The following is an 18,287-nucleotide window of genomic DNA, read 5'->3' as shown; positions in this document are numbered from 1 at the left end:
CAAAACTTTCTGCATTTTTACATTTTCAATAAAACATTGTTTAGTATGATTTTTAAGCGATTTGAATTATGGGGACAATAGAAATGTCCTCATAAACCACATTTATAGCATAATACCCTTGTAATTACTAATTTGTAACCTAAAAAAATGTTCTCATAAACCACATAAACAAGCCCACACTCTCACAGACACACACATACACTCTCACAAACACACACACACACACTCTCACAGACACACACATACACTCTCACAAACACACACATACACTCTCACAGACACACACACACACTCTCACAGACACACACATACACTCTCACAAACACACACACACACACTCTCACAGACACACACACAGATACACACACACACACACACACACACTCTCACAGACACATACACACACTCTCACAGACACACACATACACTCTCACAAACACACACTCTCACAGACACACACATACACTCTCACAAACACACACACGTTGGTGCAGCTATCCTTATGAGGACTCTCCATAGACATAATGATTTTTATTCTGTACAAACTATAGATTCTATACCCTAACCCTAACCCTACCCCTAAACCTAACCCTCACAAAAAACTTTCTGCATTTTTACATTTTCAATAAAACATTGTTTAGTATGATTTTTAAGCGATTTGAATTATGGGGACAATAGAAATGTCCTCATAAACCACATTTATAGCATAATACCCTTGTAATTACTAATTTGTAACCTAAAAAAATGTTCTCATAAACCACATAAACAAGCCCACACACACACACTCTCACAGACACACACACATTCACTCTCACAGACACACACACACACACTCTCACAGACACACACACACACACTCTCACAGACACACACACTCTCACAGACACACACACTTACACTCTCACAAACACACACACACACACACACACTCTCTCACAGACACATACACACACTCTCACAGACACACACATACACATACACTCTCACAAACACACACACACACACACTCTCACAGACACACACACACACTCTCACAGACACACACATACACTCTCAAAGACACAAACACATACACACACTCTCACAAACACACACACACACACACTCACTGACACACACATACACTCACAAACACAAACACACACACACACTCTTACAGACACACACATACACTCTCACAGACACACACATACACTCTCACAGACACACGCATACACTCTCACAAACACACACACTCTCACAGACACACACACACTCTCACAGACACACACACACTCTCACAGACACTCTCGCGCAAACACACACTCACTCTCACAGACACACACACACACACACACACACACACACACATATATAAACGATGGGTTAGTTGAAATGAATGTTGAAATATAAATGCTGTTGATTAAGCTTAACTTGCATTGGACCCGAAACATTCTTTTAAAGGTACAGAAAAGTAGTGTCATACCTTCTCATGACATTACAATTATTTTTGGCACAAAGCTTGACACTTTATAATAAAACATTAGGGAAATAAGAACTATTGCATTGACCGACTCTAACAATCCCTTTAAGGCAAGACAGGTAATTCTGAGGCCATTCTGGTGACGGTGCAGCTCCCATCAATTCGGGAAAAGACCGAAATTTCCAATCAAATCTTAAATCAGAAATAAAACGAAAGGCCTCATAAATTGTGCTTCATTGACACAAATCACGCTAAAACATTTTTTTCAAGCTGGTCCAGCAAATGCATGTTCAAGAGTAAACAAATAGGCCATGCATCTATCAAAAAGGCGATTGGCTCTTTTAACCGAAAGGTTAAATTCTATTCCTACAGATTTCTCCCATTCATTTTTCATCGAGTGTTCTGTTTTCATGCACTTATAATGTCTCTGTTTCAACCATTGTAAAAAATTCCAAAATGTTCCAAACTATTGAGGCCAGCTTCCTGAAATCACTCGATTGTGTTTCTGTATCCTCGTAAGACAGCGGGTTGGCCTCTTGCACATTACTCCATGTTCATTTACTCAGAGGTTAGACAGTGGGTGGCCACTGCTGGGATATTGTGGCTGGGCGTAGAAGGCCCACTCCGCCCTGGGGTTGGCGACCCAATCGATGGGGGCCTGGATACAACAGAATGGGACGTTGAAGTCAGCGACCACCTTCAATGCATCGTCCTTCACCAATCTGCACAACTCCAAAAGCTTCAAAACAAGCAGACCGCAATCACTCAAAGGTTAATACAGCAATTACACTACAAGAAATACCACACAAGTGCTGTTTGAGTGAAAATCAGCACGGCTTTTGACCTGAACGAACTGGAATCAATTAGGCCGAACCAATGAAACACATTTTTATGGGTTAGATCGGATAGCTTTAATTGCTCGTTAATGCAAGATTTAAAGCATTTTACAACAATGGCTAAGCACGGGCTTAAAAGAAACCAGAGCTGCACTCATTTTTAATTATTAATACACTTTTGGTCAAATACCTTTTATTATATGTTCCCAGGGTTGGGAGCATCATTATTACTTTAATATTTATTTATTTATTTGGGCAGGGAAAAGATTAAATAGAAATCTGAGATGCAAATTAGCATGTGATAACATCTAAATGTGCAATACCTCTTTTTTTATTAAAAAGTTTAATTATTATTTTTTTTATTTAAATTGTAATACATTTTTTTGTCCCTATACAAATAAATAAATATATAAATTGAACATAAAAAGAAAAAAATTGAAATTTAATCTTCTTAAAATCTATTTGTTTTTACTTTAAAGTTTACTTCAGTGTTTATTAGATCTGATTATTATATCTGTTAACTAAATAGCAATTATACTGCGTAGTTTGGGCCCTGTTGTTAATTTCTAAAATGAATATTCAATGAAATAATTTTCATGATGTACCAAGTTAGTTTGGTTTAATTTACAGCATTAGCATCGAGAAAATTTCATGTGTAGGCAAAATAGAAATGATAACAGAAATATACCAAAATGAATCAGAATCGAATGAAATCGTTTCAAAATCGAATTAAATCGAGAAATTGTAATTAAAAAAAATTATGAAACTTGGAAATCTGTATATACCCAGCTCTTAACCGTTCTATAAACAAAAAGTTCAAATTGCATAACTGAAATTTAAGACACAATATGGCTTGCTGTTTCATTATTTGTGGCCCATCAATAAAAATGGTTTGCTAGTTGCAGTATTGGCCAGAAGAAATGCACCTCCTTTAAAATAGCATTCTCATATCTAACCAAACCCTTTGGAAACCCAGAACCCTGAACTTTAGGAATACAGTCCCTTGCCTAGCACAGCACCCTCTGGTGGACATGAATAAAGCAACATTTAATAACACTTTTTGTAAAAAAAAAAAGAAAAAGAAATTGGAAGTTACCTATGGTATTATATGAAATGTGACTTGATGTCATTCAGGTGTGACAGAACATAGTCAGACAGCAATGATGTGAGAATCAGATAAATGTGAGAATACAAAGAATGTGCTCACCATAACCAAAAGTTAAACCAGGACCACAGCATGGTGGATCAGCTGACAAACTGACTAAACAAAACTCAGAAGACTTACTACTGTACATACTGACCGTTAATCTAGTGACTTTGGTCACTGTATTTAGCTTGATGTAATCGATGGGTTGCACTGTTGTTCAAATTGGACTGAAAAAAAAACATCTTTCCAGAAAATGTTCAATAGATGGAAAAAAAATCATATATATATATATATAATCCAGAAAACACAAGTTGTGAAAGCTTTATACAGTGTAAACCACTCTGAATGAAGTCTACAGTGTTTCATTATTATTTATAATGTTTTGAAATCACTGTGGGCCGTTGGCATGCCATGAAAAAGTGCAAATGAATTATAAATGCAGATTTTATGATCTCATTTTAAAGGAATATTCCAGGTGCAATACAAGTTAAGCTCAATCGACGGCATTTGTGGCATAATATTCATTACCACAAAGATTAATGCAACTCGTCACTTGTTTATTTACAAATCGCAGATGTAGTGAGGCACTTACAACGGAAGTGAATGGGGGCCAATCTATAAACATTGAAATAGTCACTGTTTCAAAAGTATAGCCACAAGACGTAAACAATATAAGCTTGATTTTAGTGTGATCATTTAGATCATCGTTGCGTCGTCATGGCACCAAAGTTGTAAGATTGGATATAACTTTACACATAAGATTAGTAAGTGAGTTTATCACACTAAATCATGTTAACACAAATCTTTTTTTCGTCTCATGGTTATATGTTTGAAACAGTGAGCATTTTTAACGTGTACAGATTGGCCCCCATTCACTTCCACTTGTATTGAACCTGGAATATTCATTTAAATGAGAGGAATATTTCCTTAAAAACCACAGAATTGTGCTTTAATGAACTACTAAAGGTGATTAATGAGAAATATATTGTTACCCGGTAAAGCTACGAACATACACTTTCCCTTATTCATAATTATTGTAACCTAAAATCTTGCTTTTGAATAAAGGTTCACGTTTGAGTTATCAGTCAACTACTCCGTCTATGACAGCAGTATTTACTTAGGTAAAACTAACACATCCAAAATGAGTTAATGATAAGAACACTTATTTAAAAGGGTGATTCACATTAGACTCATTGTGAGAATCGTTTGTCTCCTGCGATCGCTTCATTCATGAGGTGTCACACCAATACCATAGACATCCTGTGTGAGTCACCGAAGCTGCTGTTTTCTCCCACATCATCTGACAAAGAGTTAATTTATCGTCCTGACACTTGGGATCCTGCTCAAGTGCTTGCATCGCAGATGAAAGACAGATGATCGTAGGCTTTCGGATTTCAGCAAAGCTCTGCTTGTGTATTTTGACTTTTATAACCCTGTAGTGTGAAACCCCCTCATTGTTCTGTTTGAGAAACACTCACTTATCTGTGTGGCATTAATGCTTGAAATATGTTTGGACACGTCTTGCTCCTCAATAGCCTTCTGTCCAAGCAAGAGCCTGAGGTATGTCTGATCTCTCGCTTTCTCTGTCTGCCTCTCTCTCTCTCTCTCGCAACATCTAGAGATAAGGAAAGTGTATAAAGAGAGAAGAAAAAACATTTCTAGCTTCGTTTTTTTGTTCAGTGGCGTAGACAAGGGTGGGGCTAGGCCCATCCAAATTAGACCCAGACTATTCTTTGACTTCAAATATATATTTATAAAACAGATGCATAAATTCTGATTTCTGGAAGTGTGAAAGAACTGGTTGAATGCGCCACTTCTTTGTTGTGAAGGAAAACTTGGTTAAAAAAATGTGGGCGAAATCTTAGCTCATTTATTTTTATTGAGGCCCACCCAAAAGTAACTTCTTGGCTACGCCCTTGGTTTTGTTATCTGTGCGAAGCGCTTTGAATTAGCTTAAAATAATCTGATTTGGTCAGATTTGTGGTCTGGTTGGTTTGTAAACACAGGAAAGCTTGTACTACAATTGATTCATATTAAATAACTGAAAGAGTGAACACATTATATTAATAAACGTTTTGGGTTCAATATAAGTTAAGCTCAATCTGCAGCATTTGTGGCATGATATTGATTACCACAAAAATACATTTGAACTCATCCCTCGTTTACAAAAAAAAAGAGAGAGAGAGAAAAATTAGGGTTACACTGAGGTACTTCCAATGGGAAAGTGTGAGGACAGTCCTAAACATTAAAATACACTGTTTCAAAATTATAGCCTAAAGATGTAAACAATACACAAGTTAACATGATTTTAGTGTGATAAAATCACTAACCTTTTATGTCTTAAGTTATATGCAATATTACAACTTTGTTGCCATGACAGCGCAATATTTTTGAACCCTGCAAGTCATTTTTATAGCACTAAAATGATGTAGAATGGAGATGTAATTACACTAAAATAATTTGAACAAGTATATTGATTACGTGCAGATAATCATTAGAAACTGCGAACAATCTGTTTTGATGTTCAGGTGTGTTCACGCTGACACACATCTGTACTGTATGTAGACCTAAACACTGTCTGGACATATACGGCAGGTTCAGTGACACTTCACATAATCTGGGGACATTCTATAATGCTTAACATTAGGTCATAATTATTCAATTTGGCTGATGATTAATTGTCAAACATATAATTGCGATTAAGACGATTAATCGTCTCTTTTAGGGCTTTTACAATTAATTGGCATTTCTTAAATTGCATGTGTGCTTCACGCCTTAAGAAGTTATTTTTGACATATTTCATTTATGTAAGCGAAATAAGCAAATAGGGGCGTAGAGTGGCCCAACGGTCAGAGGCAGAAATGACGTGCCAGAGGCAAAAATGACGTGCCAGACAGTGATGAAGAGGACCCCAAATTGGTGTTTATTAAGATGACAAAAACGATGATTTACTGTGAAAGTATAAAGTATGAAAAATATGAAAACAAACAAAACTAAAATATACACAATAAAGTACAAAGTATGACAAAACAACGAGTAAGCACACAGACAATTCAAGATTTGTTCACAGAAAGAGTAATAAACAGCAAAACTAATGACAAAAATCTGCTGTCATTAACCCCCCAACATCATTACCCAATGGTACGGTCCAATTTGAGGGGCGTGGCTGTTGCTTTAAGAACCTGTTGTGACCAGATGCATTGTTCGGTTGTGCAGCATGTGACCCAGAAATGGTTTGGTGGCATGTTCAAGAACTTTAGGTAATTTGAATGAAATGACGATGTGTTGTGACATTACTTGAAAATGCAAGATGATATTAAACAGAAAATTACATACAACAAAACAAATAAACAATAAACACAATGAACTCTTACTTTCAACAAAAACTCCACAAACAATCACAACACATTTTTCATATACTAAGATGTTGAGTGCCAGCATAAATCAGTGTACACTGATATGACACAGCATTAAAACCACTGACAGGTGAAGTGAATAACATATATTATCTCGTTACAATGGCATTTGTCAAGGGGTGGGATGTATTAGGCAGCAAGTGAACAGCCCATTCTTGAATTTCATGTGATGGAAGCATGAAAAATGGGCAAGCGTAAGGACCTGAGCAACTTTGACAAGGGCCAAATTGTGATGGCTAAACAACTGGGTCAGAGCATCTCCAAAACAGCAGGTCTTGTTGGGTGTCCCCAGTATGCAGTGGTTAGTACCTACCAAAAGTGGTCCAAGGAAGAACAACCGGTGAACCAGCAACAGGGTCATGGGCGCCCAAGGCTCATTGATGCACGTGGGGAGTGAAGTCAAGCCCGTCTGGTCCAGTTCCACAGAAAACTACTGTAGCACAAATTGCTGAAAAACTTAATGCTGGTCATGATAGAAAGGTGCCAAAACACACAGTGCATCGGAGCTTCCTGCATATGAGTCAGTGAAGCCACAGACCAGTCAGAGTGCCGACTGACCCCTGTCCACCACCTAAAGCGCCTACAATGAGCACACAAGCTTTAAGGTCCTGTGGACGGGTGGATTGTTTACCCGGGGATGTGGATGTGAAGAAGGCAGACCAGCGGAGGCAGTGTGATGCTCTGGGCAATGTTCTGCTGGGAAACCTTGAGTCCTGGCATTCATGTGGATGTTACTTTGACACGTACCACCTACCTAAAGATTGTTGCAGACCACATACACCCCTTCATGGTAACAGTATTCCCTGATGGCAGTGGCCTCTTTCAGCAGGGTACTGTGCCCTGCCACACTGCACAAATGTTTCAGGAATGGTTTGAGGAACATGATAAAGAGTTTGTGTCTGGGACTTTGTGCCAGATACAACAGGGCACCATCAGAGGTCTTGTGGAGTCCATGCCTCAATGGGTCAGAGCTGTATTGTAGGCATGAGGGGGACCTCCACGATATTAGGCATGTGGTTTTAATGTTGTGGCTGATCGGTGTATGTGTGTTGGTGTCAAGTCCATGTAAGAGTTCAAAACGTCTACAGTCTTAGCCTGTGACAAGGGGTATATCATTTCCTTTTAAGGCTTCAAAAAAGTAAATAATGTTAAGATTTCGAAACACTTAAAATATGTCTCTTTTGGTCAACTTTAGTTTTCGTTAATTTTACATTTACACTGTTGTTTTTAGAACTCATATTTTATATTATTTATATATATATATATATATACATGCATACTAAGCAATAGTAAAATATTTCTGTCCTAATCTCTCCACTTTTACACATTGTTTTAAGGCTCTTTGACTAAAACCACTAGCCCTTATTTCTCATAAACCAAAACATTTGAGATGTCGTTTTAATAATTTTACCACTCCCCAGAAATAGAGTAAGTGTTCATCTCCTCTGTCTCTGTCTGTGCTAATGAAATCACAATGACCAGAAACATTGCCATTACACGATCGTTTAAAGTTAACCCGGAGAGCTTTGCATTGACAATCAAAGTTTAGATTTGTTGTTTACATTTTTGCGAGTCTCTGCTGACGGCGTGTGCATCAGATAAGCGATTTGTGCGCTCTTCGGGACAGGAGATGCTCTGGTTGACATCCGCGGTGCGGCTCAGTGACGCTCGGAGTTCAACTGAATGAGACACAAATGGGCGTTAATGGTATTTATATTCATATATGGCATATCTGCATATTTGCATTACATATTTGCTTTAAATTCTAATTTCAATAACTAAGTTCAGATGATTATTTAATAATCGCGACAGACCTACTTAAAGTGAAAAACTCTTAATGTGGCTCAATGTCCAAAACAGTGATATTTTAAGATCAAATTCAGTATTTATCTTATTGATGACGCATACTATATACAGGCAATCAGACGTGCCCAGAATCTGAACGCAATGCGCAAAGTTGCACTTTAAGTGTTTTCCCCGCATAGAAAACTGTTATGAAGAAAACGCTTATTGTGGCTTAATGCAGTAAGATTTAGTTCAGATTCTGGGCTCGTCTGCATGCCTGTAAGAAGTATGAGTCATCAATAAGGTAAATGCTGAATTTGATCTTATAATTTGATCGTGTTAACCACGATTTTATCAAAATCATTTAGAGGGTCAGATAAAAGTGATTGGCGAACCTCATCATATCACCTACTTTAAGACAATAAATCGCACCGGGAGACTCTGAGAAGTGGTGGTACTCAAGAAAAACTGCCGGTACTCTGTAGACTAAATTAGAGAAGTGCAGATACTGCGTACCGGTGAGTACCCGCACACTTCAAGCACTTCATTTGCAGTAAATACAACTAAGAACATGAAAACAGTGATAACCAGAAGCGTTTACTTGCATATTTAAGAGTATGAACAGGGACTTTTGCAAACCCTACTATTTACATTTTATTAAAATTGTTGATAATTTTTCGCAAAATCTGAAAAAACTGATTTGGTAAAATGAATCGGACATCCCAATGCTACTTAAAAGAGAGGAATTTTCCAGGAGAATGTGTATTATTATTGCCTCTGCTCGCTCAGATGCTATCAAGCATAAGTCTGGTTCCAGAAGTAAAAATCCCATTAATTTTCTCTATAGGCCAACTGATCATAGAATGAACGTCACTAAAGCTACATTTTTGCAAACCGAGTTTTACGTGCTGTGTTCTACATTTATCTGCAGTTTCCTGTTGAAATGAACACTAGAGGCGCTACAACAACTGTACATTTTATTCAGCATCACACAAATCACAGGTACAACGGCTGATTTTGACACTTATTTTTCGCACGATTGCTCACACACTGCTATGTTATGATTTTGAAACCCTTTTACTCAAATGCATCTGTGACGAGGAGGCGGGCGTGGCCTGGCCGCGATGGAGCACGGCCTGCTCTGAATCAGCTGATCAGCGGGAGAGCGAGACAATGGGCAGCCGGAGACGCCGGTTGGGGAGAGAGACGCACGTGGCTGCGTTGTGAGTGTCTGTTTGTCTTATGTTTTATGTTGTTTTAAGTTGAGTTTTACATTAAACCTTATGTTTACTGTTCAACCGGTTCCCGCCACCTCCTTGCCTGAACTTCACCTGTTAGAGTGGTGCTGAAACCCAGAACGGATGAAGGATGTGCAGTAGTGGAGTCCTCGCTGCTGCCATCCGGCAGGGGATCAGCCGCGGCGGTCTGCCTGGGGATGGAGAGGTTGCTGCTGGCTGTTGAGAGCTGGAGGAATCACTGCCATCCGCCAATGAAGGGAAGGAGCGGTTCCGTCCATCAAAGGCCAGAGGAACCGCTGCCATCCGCCGATGAAGGGGAGGAACGGTTCCGTCCACCAGAGGCCAGAGGAACCGCTGCCATCCGCCGATGAAGGGGAGGACCGGTTCCGTCCACCAGAGGCCAGAGGAACCGCTGCCTTCCGCCGATGAAGGGGAGGAGCGGTTCTGTCCACCAGAGGACGGAGGAGTGGGCGACAGCACGTCCGGGAGCAAGTTCTTCTCTCTCTCTCTGTGTCTCCACTTGGCCTTTACCTCTACCCACGACCTACCCTCGTCTCTCCCCCAGGTTCGCAGGAAGGGGGGGGTGGACCACCGGCAGACAGAACAGACAGGAGGGCAGTGTCTCTGTCCCAGAGATGGGGCAGGGGAGTTAGTCAGACTGGTGGCGCCCCGGCCTGAATCGGCCGACGCTGAATCAGCTGATCAGCGGGACAGCTTTATAAAGGGCAGCCGGAGACAGTGGTTGGCTAGAGAGATGCACAAGGCCGCATTGTGTGTGTCTGTTTGTCTTATGTTTTATGTTGTTTTAAGTTGAGTTTTACATCAAACTTTACATTTAATGTTCAGCCGGTTCCCGCCTCCTCCTTGCCCGAACTTTACCTGTTACGGCATCATTTGAAAAATGTTAAATTTTAACGCTTGTATTACAGACTTGCCTATATTTACACACTTATTCCAGAGTGGTTCGTTTCCGTGGTAGCTCACTTGAGAGTGTTGGACTTTGGACTCGGAAGTACACGGTTCAAGTCCAGCAACACGCAAGCTGACACGTGCTTGGTTAGGTTTAGGTGTTGGCTAAGGGTAACATATGTCTGTTTTGTGTCTCTCATTTGCTTTTAGATCACTATTGGTTGGGTTTAGGTTAAAGTTTAAATTAGGCTGGATTTTTAATGCTAATTTATAAACCTGTAACGACAGATCTACTGTGAGCTCTGAGGCCACCCTAGCAGAATAGCAACATGGTAAAACCACTCAGAACACCTTAGAAACTGCAAGGCAATATCCAATCACCATAACACCCTCTCACATTTTCTTCAGTAAAATGTAAAAATCTAGTAATTGGTATTTGTGCACCATACAGTTCATATGTCATTTTCCTGTAAAACACAGCAGCCCACAGTCACTCTGTCTTCACAACATTTATAACTCTTTTATCATGATAAGCTCTCATTGCAGGTCTTGTTAGATATACTAGGGTTTTCCACACTGTTTCCACTGCAAATAGATATCCTGCTTTCGTTTTGGCAGTCGTTTACTCTCAGATTGACAACAAAGTTCATGCCAATCAAATCCCGCTAAGCGTGATGTTATTTGCATGGCTTATTCCATTGCCTGGAAAATGCATCGATAGGCAAAGATGGTCAGCCTTATCTTTCCAAAACATGTTTTCATATTGACATGAGAGAGAGCTTTCCTCAACAACTCCCAACAATGCAAAAACACGGTGATAAAAATCTGTGACTCCTCACATAATTTAAGACCCAAACTCCATTTAATCGCTCAAAGGTTGCTCTATCTTATCGCAGAACATTTAATCGCATTCTGAAGTGTGTTTCATTCAAGTATCAACTGTGTCTTAGATGTTACTCCTTACATTATGGATTGAATTCTGAATGTTTTACCCAGATAATTATTTTGTATTGCTCTGAGGTTGCTCTTTAATAGCTCAGGAGTTTACAGTTATTTTTTCATTCAAGTGTGAATTTTGTCTGATAAGTACAGTAAGTAAAAGAAGAAATAAAAATAGACACAAATGAGAAACTTGTTGACATACAGTAAGAGTAACATGATTTTAGTGTGATAAACTCACTAACTTTGTCACTAACAATAAACTTTGTTGCCATGACGATGTTATGCTCTAAACCCTAACGCCTTTTTTAAACAACTTTAAAGCCCAAATAATACATGAGTTTTAACAGAAGTATTAATGTAAGTGCTTTATAAAATTACAAGCTTCACATTTCTGCCTTTTTAAACCCTCCAAAAATTGGCCCATTGACTTCCATTGTAAGTGCCTCACTGTAACCTCTATGTTTGCTTTTTTTAAAGAAAAGGAGTGATGAGTCTAAATACATTTTGTGGTAATCAACATTATACCACAAATGCTGTCGATTGAGCTCAACTTATATTAAACTTGGACTATTCCTTTAATGTGAATGGCATAGCTCAGATCATTTAATCTTTGGAAGTAATTGATAAGAAATATTTTAAGTTCATACTAACACCTTTGGATCACAGACTTTGGGTTCTTGGCAATTGTAAATGGTCAGCACATATATAGCGCTTTTTTAATGGTTTAAATGGTTAACCTTAATGGTTTCAAAGCGCATTTCCACTGTGACCCATTCACACTCTCACACACCAATGACGGCAGAGCTGCCATGCAAGGTGCTAGCCTGCCATTGGGAGCAACTTGGGGTTCAGTGTCTTGCCCAAGCACACTTCGGCATGTGGAGTCATGTGGGCCAGGAATTGAACCGCCAATCCTGCGATTAGTGGCCAACCCGCTCTAACACCTGAGCCACAGCCGCCCCAAATTGGAGCACATTCTATAACTTTTGATCTCTTCTGCAACTCATGTGAGTTTACCGGGGTCTTTTTCCCAGGAAAACAATCTGAGATGCTGGAGATTCAATTTGCTCTCCATTTAATTGCTGTTATTGTCTCATTGGTGTCTAGGGAAAAAAACAAGATATTAAAGAGACTTTGCTTATCATATGGGTGTCCCTAAAACCACTCTAGCACAGCAGCTAATTATAAACATCATAAGTCATGAGGTTATTTTTGCTGCATGTTTTGTTGCCTGTCATGTGATAAATCACCTTCAATAAGCTACTGAAAACATTTAACAAAGGAACCGTAAGCACATGCCTTCAGTCACGTGCGGCGGCGCTGTTATGTGGTCTGGGTCTGACAGCAGAACAGAGGGGGTTGTTTGCATACAGACAAGGGCTGTGTTGGGTTTCTCCGGGTGGTAAACATGCAGTAAAGCACCTGCTGACTGCATATTGACAGAGTGGTGTCAACTCCACTGTACGTTCATCTCCTGCATGTTCCTATGTGTGTGAGAACCAATGGACAGTTTGTGTGTGTGTGTGTGTGTGTGTGTGTGTGTGTGTGTGTGTGTGTGTGTGTGTGTGTGTGTGTGTGTGTGTGTGTGTGTGTGTGTGTGTGTGTGCGTGATTTGAGGTAGACAGCAGACCAGTTGATCAATACCTTTAGGTGCTTTTTGGACCTTCCGAGTTCTGATCACCATTTACTTGCATTTTGAGCACCAACAGATCTGAAATATTCTTTTAAAATTCTTAGTTTGTGTTTTGCAGATGAAAGTCATACACATCAGGGATGGCATGAGGGTGAGTTTTGGGTGAAATGTACCTTTAAGTGGTGGTCACACTACACTTTGTGCTTAATTTACTCCCATTCAAAAGCATCAGAGGGCAGAAATGCAAGCTCATGAGAAGAAGTTTCATACTATGCTGCATGCCAAAGTTCAAGATTTGTGAACTCTCAACCATGAATTTGTAAGGACGCACGACAAATAGAGGATCGAAACGTCACACCCTGACCTCTTGGCTCAATACAAAGAATACGGTACATATTTAAAGCTGCATCTTTTGTCGTTGCAGGAAAGTGTGAAGACAGTATATTTAAATATTTTAAAGTATTACTTGCTTTCTGTACACCAGAAGCCATCCGGTGTGACATCATATCATGGTCCGTTGCATTGTCCGAAAAAAAATCACATGTTCAAAGCCTAGTGTGACCGCCCCTTTAGTCACTATTACTTTCATTGCATCTTTTTATCATGCAACTGACACTGACATTTTGTCCAACATAGCCTTTTATTTAAAGAGAATTAAATGTCAATACACATAGTGTGAAACAGAGGAAATTGGACAGTGTTCAGACATTATGGTAAAATTAGTTGTTAACTGGTAAATAAAAAATGACTACTCTTAAATTGTAATCAGATTACTGAATATACGTGTTACTTTCTAAAACACTGTTCACAGTAAAGGTTTTGTTCTTCCATACAAACAATTAAAAATAATCTACTTTGGGGGCCTGGGTAGCTCAGCGTGTATTGACGCTGACTATCACACCTGGAGTTGCGAGTTCGAATCCAGGGCGTGCTGAGTGACTCCAGCCAGGTCTCCTAAGCCACCAAATTGGTCCAGTTGCTAGGGTGGGTAAAGTCACATGAGGTAACCTCCTCGTGGCACTATAATGTGGTTCTCGCTATTGGTGAGTTGTACGTGGATGCCGCGGAGAATAGCGTGAAGCCTCCACACGTGCAAAGTCTCCACGGTAACGTGCTCAACAAGCCACGTGATAAGGTGCGCGGATTGATGGTCTCTGGGAGGCAACTGAGATTCATCCTCCACCACCCGGATTGAGGCGTGCCACTACGCCACCAAGAGGACTTGGAGCACATTGGGAACTGGGCATTCCAAATTGGGGAGAAAAAGGGGAGAAAGAAAATCTACGTTTCCCATTAATTGAAGGATTGTTAGGAAGTGCACACCCTTCAGCTTTCACAGAAACGCAAACAGATGTACTACATATTAATATAATTAATGTGTAACGCAAATAAAGTCATTAAAATGTATTAACTTATGTGAAAGTTAATACATTTTACTGACAGGCTGCTGATAACCCTGTTGATGAAGTCTAATGTGGTTTTTGGTACACTGTTTACGTTGACATTTAGATTAAAGAGTACCTGGCTGCGGATCTGTCTGCTGGTGCTGGGCGTCAAGTAATTGTGCTCCAGATACCATGCTCTCTCCTGGTACACCAGACTAGTGCCATGAAGAAGGCAGAACTGCAAGAGTGATGGGAAGAAAACTCAATAAAGGAATAATGACCAGGGGTGTCTCAATGATTTGAAAACATCAGGGGCTAAGGATGTCACCCCACTGTTTTGGCCAATAGCAACACCTCTGCTAGTGACCGACAGCTATGAGACAGAATGATAATTCAGCTGATATCTGGTCATTTGAACACTTTCTTTGCTTGGGTGATTAACAAAAGTGTTCCAACAACATCCATCCCTCCATCTTCAACCGCTTATCCGAAGTCAGATCGCGGGGGCAGCAGCTCCAGCAGGGGGCCATAAACTTCTCTATCCCGAGCCACATTAACCAGCTCTGACTGGGGGACCCCGAGGCATTCCCAGGCCAGTGTGGAGATGTAATCTCTCCACCTAGTCCTGGGTCTTCCCCAAGGCCTCCTCCCAGCTGGACATGCCTGAAACACCTCCCTAGGGAGGCGCCTAGGGGGCATCCTTGCCAGATGCCCAAACCACCTCAACTGACTCCTTTCGACGCAATGGAGCAGCGGCTCTACTCCGAGCTCCTCACGGATAACTGAGCTTCTCACCCTATCTCTAAGGGAGAAGCCCGCCACCCTTCTGAGGAAGCCCATTTTAGCCGCTTGTACTCGCGACCTAGTTCTTTCGGTCATGACCCAGCCTTCATGACCATAGGTGAGGGTAGGAACGAAAATTGACTAGCCTTCCGGCTCAGCTCTCTTTTCGTGACAACGGTACGATAGAGCAAGTGCAATACCACCCAATAACTAAGGTGGTGGAAAAGGCAGATAATCGATTAATCGTGCTATAGTTTTTCTAATCAATTTAAAGAATATTTAAAAACGTCCTTAGTCTTTCCTTACTACGATGGGCACATACATAGAGACAAGAGTACAAAACCAAATAAAATCCCACATGCAGTTTATTGTTCAAACAAAATTCCAATAATCCCCAAAATTGGTACTTTTATTCACCAAAGTGGCATTCAACTGATCACAAAGTATAGTCAGGACATTAATAATGCGAAAATTACTATTACAATTTGAAAATGTAAATTATTTCAAAAAGTTCTCATCAAAAAGTCCTCCATGTGCAGCAATGACAGCTTTGCAGATGCTTGACATTCTAGCGGTCAGTTTGTCCAGATATTCAGGTGACATTTCACCCCACACTTCCTGTAGCACTTACCATAGATGTGACTGTCTTGTCGGACACTTCTCACGCACCTTACAGTCTAGCTGATCCCACAACAGCTCAATGGGGTTAAGATCCGTAATACTCTTTTCCAATTATCTGGTGTCCAATCGCTGTGTTTCTTTGCCCACTCGAAACTTTTCTTTTTGTTTTTGTGTTTCAAAAGTGGCTTTTTCTTTGCAGTTCTTCCCATAAGTCCTCCTGATTCTTCTCTTTACTGTTGTACATGAAACTGGTGTTGAGCGGGTAGAATTCAATGAAGCTGTCAGCGGAGGACATGTGAGGCGTCTATTTCTCAAATTAGAGACTCTGATTAACTTATCCTCTTGTTTAGTTGTACATCTTCCACATCTCTTTCTGTCCTTGTTAGAGACAGTTGAAGACTGTAGTGTACACTTTTGTATGAAATCTTCAGCTTTTTGGCAATTTCAAGCATTGTATAGCCTTCATTCCTCAAAAAACAATTGACTGACGAGAGAAAACGGTTTCGTTTTCTTGTTGTTGCCATTTTTGACATAATATCGACCTTAAGACATTCCAGTCTAATGCATTCTGTGGCAACTCCAAAACAAACACAAAGACAATGTTAAGCTTCATTTAACAAACCAAATAGCTTTCAACTGTCTAGTACCAAATTAGAAATTGAGCATGATTACTCAAGGATAACGTGTTGGAGTGATGGCTGCTGGAAATGGGGCATATATACACGCACACACACACACACACACACACACACACACACACACACACACACACACACACACACACACACACACACACACACACACACACCAATCAGCCACAACATTAAAACCACCTGCCTAATATTGTGTAGGTCCCCCTCGTGCCATATCTCGGCCCAAATTGGCATATCACAGCCCCGATTTGAGGCTGGCCCAGCGGGAAAAGTCCCGGTTCTCCAGAAGGCCTGTCCACCTCTATATACTGTATATATAGAACACTTCATTATCTAATCAAAATAACAAAATATTGAAGTGAGGATAAACATATGGATAAATATTTTCAATGACGAAAGATTGAGATATAGCAAATCCCCACGATTATAGTACAGTGGCCGCTGTTATAGTGTAGAATAAAGCCGTTCTAACTGTATAATCCTCCAGTGCTGACCACAGAGGAACACAGAGTAATAGTTATAAATATATATGTATATATTGACAATTATTGGTTATTGCCAATAGCTAATATCCTTTTTTTTTATTTGTACTATTCCTGAAAAAAAAAAAATATCGTCTCAGATTCACTGGTAAAACCAAAATATTGGTCTACTTATAGGCTTAATGTCAGCCATCAGTCATTCTGATCTACTACTGAGAAACCCATTTTGGTCGATTTGACCTACAAAAGACGCATTAAATGCAGGTTATTTGGGTTGGTTAAATCTGAAATACAGAGGTGTGATCAAAGATATATTGTTTACGTGATAATAAGTGCCAGAAAATAGTTCTTCATCAAAGTGCTCATTGTAGCAGCCTGGAAACATGACTTTGTTCCCTTGACGGACTGGTAAAAACGTTTAAAGTCAATCAGATAGGGGCTTCTTGTTTTGAGACCATTTTTGCCATTGCAATGTGCAATCTGCTTTTAGACGGTCCATGGGGCATTCCATCTGAAGCTGAGACAATTCAGCACAATGCATTTGTGTCTCAAAATGTAAATGGAAAGATACTTGCTGACCCTTCAGGGCACGTGTGTTATATATTTTCCATATCTGAAAGACCCTACAGAAGCTCAAGGGTTATTGACATGTAAGCATCTTCAGTGAGCACAGGATGTCGTAGAGAAGATGAAGGGGATGGAAAAACAGCAGCGGTACAAGCTAATATCTCTCCTCCTCAGAGGTGAGGCAGCAACCAAACCACCCAGCTACATCAAAGAGACGGACAGGAAAAAACAGAGCGTGCAGAGCAATCAGCTCAAAAGCATGGACATTAAGAGAAATAATAAGGCATTTGACCTCCAAGTGTAACTAACTGCACCCCAAGGTATCCATTAGATCATTTTTAATCAGCTGTGTCCTTTTGAATCTGATTTATGGTGGATCAAGTCAATATAAACATACAGAAATGGTTGTGGAGTACAATCATTCTCTC

General features: G+C 40.0%; 1 pseudogene; it reads right to left on the bottom strand.

Annotated features, from left to right (window-relative positions):
• The window catches only part of LOC127617548 (acyl-coenzyme A oxidase-like protein), a 71,852-nt pseudogene continuing 53,565 nt past the window's right edge, over window positions 1-18,287 (bottom strand).

The sequence above is a fragment of the Xyrauchen texanus genome, chromosome 24, assembly GCF_025860055.1.
Source record: "Xyrauchen texanus isolate HMW12.3.18 chromosome 24, RBS_HiC_50CHRs, whole genome shotgun sequence".
Taxonomy (NCBI): Eukaryota; Metazoa; Chordata; class Actinopteri; order Cypriniformes; family Catostomidae; genus Xyrauchen; species Xyrauchen texanus.
This window is presented reverse-complemented; position numbering and strand designations above follow the sequence as displayed.